This window comes from Mesoplodon bidens (genome assembly GCF_964165515.1).
Source record: "Mesoplodon bidens genome assembly, chromosome: 11".
Lineage (NCBI taxonomy): Eukaryota > Metazoa > Chordata > Mammalia > Artiodactyla > Ziphiidae > Mesoplodon > Mesoplodon bidens.
In genome coordinates this window covers 51,511,645-51,518,370 of record NC_138167.1, presented here as the reverse complement: position 1 = coordinate 51,518,370, position 6,726 = coordinate 51,511,645, and the positions used below count along the sequence as shown (strand labels likewise).

The 6,726-nt window shown below is 40.1% G+C and overlaps 1 pseudogene across 1 annotated transcript; it reads left to right on the top strand.

The window, feature by feature from the left end:
* The first annotated feature begins 432 nt into the window (after positions 1-432).
* LOC308625143 (E3 ubiquitin-protein ligase RBX1-like) lies at positions 433-758 on the top strand (annotated as a pseudogene). The gene has a single exon. The product of its transcript is annotated as an E3 ubiquitin-protein ligase RBX1-like (transcript).
* Positions 759-6,726: the final 5,968 nt, after the last annotated feature.

Genomic DNA, 6,726 nt, shown 5'->3' with positions numbered 1-6,726 from the left:
CTGATGAATATGCACTGATAGTAAAAGGATAAAATAAAATAAAATGTTACAGTACAGTGATATGGATGGCAGTCAAAATGTGGTCAAATTATAACTGTATCATTGCAATGTAGAGTGCACTGAGTCAGCAGGGGGCAGCAGTGAGGGCACCACACATGGTCTCTGTTGTAGCTATTCAACCCTGCCACTTAATGCGAAAGCGGGCATAAACAATATAGAAATGAATGTGAATGTGGATGTGTTCCAATAAAACTTTATGACACTGCAAATTAAATTTTATATAATTTATATATATTATATATATATATAATTTTGAATGTTGTGGAATATTATTATTCTTATTTTTAAAGGTAATTTAAAAATGTAAAGCCATTTTAGCTCATGGTTGTACAAGAATAGGCAGTGAGGAACCACAGGGGGTGTGTTTCCAAAATGGCAACAGTGATGGATATGGATACCCCAAGTGGCACCAACAACAGCATGGGAAAGAAGCACACTGAAGTGAAAAAATGAAATGCAGTAGCCCTCTGGGCCTGGGATATTGTGGCTCAAACTGTGCCATCTGCAGGAACCACATTATGTATCTTTCCATAGGTTGTTGAGCTAACCAGGCATCTGCTACTTCTGAAGAGTGCACCGTTTCATGGGGAGTCTGTGACCATGCTTTTCACTTCCACTGCTTCTCCTGCTGGCTCAAAACATGGCAGGTGTGTCTGTTGGACAACAGATAGTGGGAATTCCAAAAGTATGTGCACTAGAAAAAAAGAATTCTTCCATCAAGCTCAGCTGTTCTGTTATTCATTTAATGACTTGCCCTCTTGTTCCTTAATTATAAATTAGATAGACCCATGTCTTTTATGCTTTGTCTTTCCAGTTTGCTATTCCTGCAGCCATATCGTATTGATATTCTGTGTCAAATGAAATCCAGGTGGATTCTAGAACAGATGCTGTCTGTTGTATATATGTGAAAAAAGTGAACATAAATAGAGTCCCCTCTTCCCAGGTTGGAAAGCCAGCTTTTGCAAGAGAGATGTTTGTTCATTAGTGACAGAATAGAATTGTCCTGTGAGCACATCACTTGGTCACGAGGAAGCCTGCTTACTGATGGCAATCTTGGGAAAGTTGCCTCTCTGATCTAAGCTTTCCTCCTCTATCAAGTGGCTTCTAAGGATTAAATGGCATCAGGTGGACACAGAAAGAGTCTTTGTAAACTGTAAAGACACTGTACAAATGTGAACTTTCTGTATGACATGTTGCTTTCTCAGTTTGGAAAAGTAAACTTGAAAAAAACTAATATGTAATCTTGTCTGGCTAAGAGCAATTTTTGAACTTAAATTGAAAACTGATATTTAAAATTGAGTTAATGGGAGAATTCAAGTTTCCTTCCCTACTACCACCCTTTACAATTTAAAATGTTTAAAATGTCTTTTATTTTTTGTCAGTGCATGCACCATGTGGGATCTGAGTTCCCTGACCAGGGATTGAACCTGTGCCCCCTGCGTTGGTAGTGCTGAGTCTTAACCACTGGACCGCCAGCGAAGTCCTTGTTTAAAATATCTTGGTCTAATACTGATTCAATAACCATATAGTCTCTAACTGAGAAACAGTATAGTTTACTGCAGTGGTTCTCAAAGTATGGTCTGAGGACTCCTGGGGGTACCTGAAACCCTTTCAGAAATTTCATGAAGTTCCTTTTCCAACTGCATGACCATGAGGCCAGCTTTTCTTTATATGCTTCAATCAAAGCAACATGTTGAATGAAGAAGCTGACATGAGAATCCAGCTGTCTTCTATTGTCAGATATAAAAGATTTGCAAAAATGCTGCTCTTCTAATGATTTTTTTTTTGTTTTGAAAAGGTTACTTTTAATAATATATGCAATATGCAAAAAAAAAAAAAGGCAGTGAGCCAGATTTGGCCTATGGGCTGTAGTTTTCTACCTACTTCTAGGGCCTTGGAGCCCTCCACTGCAGGGGGCTGTGTGGACTATGCCTAGAGTTAGACTACTTCACTTCTGCCCACCTTCCATTACTTAGAACTCAATTACCTGATCATACCTAACTGCAAAGGAGGCTGGGAAATGTAGTTTTTCTATGTGTCCAAGAAAAGGGAATATGTGTATTGCGGAACATGAGCATTTTCACCATTGCCTGCTCTTTCTGGTAACCAAATTTTCATTCTCTCCCCTTTTCCCACATATAGATTACACTCATTTCCAGGATCTCAGATAATGCATGTCCTCTACAATCTATCAGATACAGTTTCTCATAGTCCTGTGACTATGCACTTAGTATCCATCCCTGATATCCACCATAAAGAATAGTTCCATTTGGAAAGGGTAAAACAGGGAGACACAGCCATTACTGGTCAGAGGTAATCCAGTTGGACAAACCCAGAGAGCAGGGGGAGATCTTTGACTCTCCTCTGAATCAGCTCTCTGGAAGGAACTCTTTTGCACATTGTGCTCTGTGGCCCTCTGACTCTATCCTTTGGGAGCTTCCTCCTTATCTCTTATCCTCCTTGCACACCTGAAGTGGGCTGTGCCTTCCTGGGGCTGCAGAGCTTTGTCAGCCCACTGTTTGCCCGATGATTATTTTATGCTCTTTAATTACAAGCTCCTTGAGACCACCCATGTGGTTTTATGTGATATGCAATTTCTTCATGAACAAAGCTTCAGGTCTATTTGCTTGCAGTCAGTACCATGTGCCTGTAACCATACCCAAAGATGCTTCCCAGACGTTGGTCTCTAATCAGCTTGATTTTATTGCCTGATCCCTCCAATTGGTTTTTCTTAATTTAATGGTGGCTAAAAATGGTTATTAATATGTGTGATCTTTGCTGCAAGACTTAAGTCAATTTGAGCAGCAGAAGTTTTTTGGTTGCTCCAAGTCTTTCCCAATCACATCGCTTACAGTTTAAGATCTAGAAACAAAGATATTTCTAACACTTTGATGGCCCACATTTTTAGACTTTTTTCTATTCCCTTTCATTTCTGCTTATAAAGTGACCAACTTTTCCGGAGCTCATTTCATTTCTTTCTTGTGCCAGATGCGGACAACACTAGTTTGTATGCACTAACATTGTTTTCTAACCTCTTTCCCTAGAGCTACAACTCAGTAAGCACAAGATCTGCCTACCAAATTGTTGCTGGCAGCAGATTTTTGCAAACGTCTTTCCCATAACACAATGCTTTCCTGATTTTCAATCTGCTGACTACCTTCTTACTGGTAAACCATAGTCTCCAATTTCCACTGGAAAATTTAAGTATTATTTAGGCTAAGTGCAGTAGCAAACAACATTAAAATCTCAATAGCTTAAAGCAATGCAATTTTTTTTCTCATTCATATCATAAAACAATTTGGTGTTCATTGGGCAGCTTTCTATGCAGTCATTCGGACTCCAGTCCTTGGGAGGGGATTTGAAAGAGCTATATAAGGTTTCAAACCTAATGAAATAGGAGTTTAGGTATAAGAGAGGAACTTTTACATCTTAGGAAAAAGTAAACCAAAACTTAGGTCCAGATAAGGAGCAAGACTCATAAGCTGCCAAGTGCCAGATAATTGGGCTAAAGCTCTTAAAATATTTCCTCGGATTCTCCTAGGATTGATCAAGAAATTCCAATCAGCAGGGAGGCATATATTGGCCTGAGCTGTAGGATCTAGAAGGAGACAGGAAAGGAAACCAGAGAGCTGTTACATCTCCCTCCAAAGAGCACCCTAGCATGGCTTGTGAGTTGACCAGGACCTGGGCAGAGCTCCTGCTTTTAAAGTGGGAGTCGTCGCTCTTTCCTTGTATTGCTCATCATTTGCATTGTAACCGTGGAAGTTGGTTTAAAGCTTAGGAGTACCTTTCAATTTCTTTTGTTTTATTTGGGAACTCACAAAGTTATTTATATCAGGATTAGCTGTGTATTCAGTCCTATGGTGAACCTTCTTTGATTTTCTTTCTTTTCCCAGTTAAAGCCACTAATCTCAGTGACTATATAACTATAACATATAAATAAGTAAAAGAATGTAATCTTCTTGACAACTTTGTACATTAGGTATTATTGTCGATAGGACAATAATGTTAGGATAGATATCCATTTTTTAGAAAGTGAGCTTCACCATGATTAAGTTAGGAAATGACAGGGCAGGGATGTGAACTCAGGTCCAACACATTCTTGGTTTTTAATGACTTTCAGAATATTTAAGGGAATTTTGGATAACTAGTCTTGCTGCTCCTCCAATAACCCCAAGATGCAGATATCTTTGAGGACATAGACTAAAAAAGATGTGCCTGTAAATGCTGGCACGTCCTTGAGTTCCGGTAATGGCTCGGGATCCTGTATTGATCCTGCCAGATAGTAAATGGACCACTTCAGAGGGCAGTGGGTAGGACTTGCCCTGAGTAGGCAATATTTTCTTAGAGCTTATGTTAAGGATGTTTAGCCTTCGTTTGCTTCAAATGGAGGAACATTTTGATGCTATTTCTAGGGATCTCAAGAAATCTAAATCTATCTGTCTTACAGTTTTGGTAGTTAGAAATCAGCCTGCTCTGCAATCTTTCCCAAACTTTTCTGAACTGAGGAACTGAAGCCTTTCTCTGCAGGGCTTTGGCTAAATTAGAAGCCCTCATAGGACAGCCCTCTGGTACCTCCGCCTCATATCCAGAGGAGCCAGGACAAGACTGGGCTTCCCAGAGCCCTGGTAAGCTAGATTTTGCAGCTGCCTCTAGGCTCTAAAAGAAAAATTCTGTGTTTGAATAATAATATATGTAACGGGCTCAGGAAGAGAAATGTATAAAGTATGACTTATATTTGCTAACACGGAAAGATGGACCCATTTGAGGATCTGAATAAATGAATCTCTCTTGGGAAGAAAATTTAACAGAATAATTGGTAGCAAACTAGTGGCTTTAGGTTGCTGTTAGTGGCTTTTTGTAAAGGAGTTAAGAGTGAGATTCTTCTACCAGCCTCTTTGGCACCTGAGAATAATAATAAGTATTAAGAAAAATATACTTACTACATACTTATATTAAGTACTGGGCTAGATACTTATGAATATTCATTAAATCCTCACAAAAGCCCTACAAAGTAGGCAGTATTGTTAACTCCATTTTGTAGGTGAGCATACTTAGGCTGTCAGGCCTAGGGAAGATATCTGTCTGCCTCCCTGGGTTCCAAAGTGGTAACTCCACTTAGCCCAAAATTAGGGAAAATAAACTCACTTGCCTCTACATGTCAAATAGGGAAGGAAAATCCTGGGTGCTGGGTTTGGTTGGCTCTGTCTCTTAATGCCTGATGAATCCTGAGAATCAGTTTCTAGAGCCCTGAGATCTTCACATGTGCAGCAGTAAGACATTTATAGATCTTTGGAAAGGCAGAAGCCCTTCTGTGGACATAGATCCTCAGCTTTAATTGACTTAGGGTGAAAAGGTAGAGAGTTTGGGGCTAAGGGAAGAGGGTGGCAAGTTTCATTGAGGTGGGTTATGTGTGGATTCAGCAAATGTGATCCCTTCACTTTGGCTTTACTAAAATGCTTTTGGGATTTTTTTTTTTGTGGTACGCGGGCCTCTCACTGTTGTGGCCTCTCCCGTTGCGGAGCACAGGCTCCGGACGCGCAGGCTCAGCGGCCATGGCTCACGGGCCCAGCCGCTCCGCGGCATGTGGGGTCTTCCTGGACTGGGGCACAAACCCGTGTGCCCTGCATCAGCAGGCAGACTCTCAACAACTGGGCCACCAGGGAAGCCCCTGCTTTTGGGATTTTGATCATGAATTTTCTCTATGTTTACATATAAGAAAGAGAACAACTGTTTGGGGCAACAAATTTCTGAATACCCAATGGGCTACGTATATTGCTGCTGAAGTTTCCCCTGGTTCATATAGCATAGGGTAGAGGTTGACAAACTATGGGCTATTGGCCAAAAATGGCCACTCATTCACTTATATATTATGCTCTCCAACACATGCTTTACCTTGGTATATTAGCTCTACAATAGCAGAGTTGAGCAGTTGCAACAGAGAATGTGTACCTCAAGTATTTATTCTCTGACCCTTAAATGAGGCTTTGGCCTCAAACTCACTTTTAGTCAACTCTCTGGACTCTATGTGAGCTGGAACTTCTTTCATTCTTCCTTAGTCTAAGACCTGATGCTATAGGCAGAATCTGGTCCAAGATGGAGATAAGAGCCTCCCGAATTCACATTCTCCCATGGACATACTAAATCTATGGCATAATAGTAGACACATAGATCAATGGAAACAAAATAGAGAGCCTACAAAGAAACCCACGGAAGTACGGTCAATTGATACGACAATGCAGCCAAGAATGTACCATGGGGAAATGATAGTGTCTTTAATAAATGATTTTGGGAAACCTGACAGCCACATGCAAAAGAATGAAACAGGACCACCATCTTATATCATACACAAAAAGCAACTCAAAATGGACTAAAGTGTTATATTTAAGACCTGAAACTGTAAAACTCCTAGAAAAACAAAACTGTAAAACTCCTGAAACTGTAAAACTCCTAGAAAAACAAAACTGTAAAACTCCTGAAACTGTAAAACTCCTAGAAAAACAAAAGGGGATAAGCTATGACCTTGGTTTTGGCAATGATTTTTTTGGATTTGAAACCAACAGCAAAGACAGTAAAAGGAAAAATAAATAAGTAAGACTACATCAAGCTAAAAAGTATCTGCACAGCAAAGAAACTAATCAACATAATGAAAAGGCAACCTGTGGA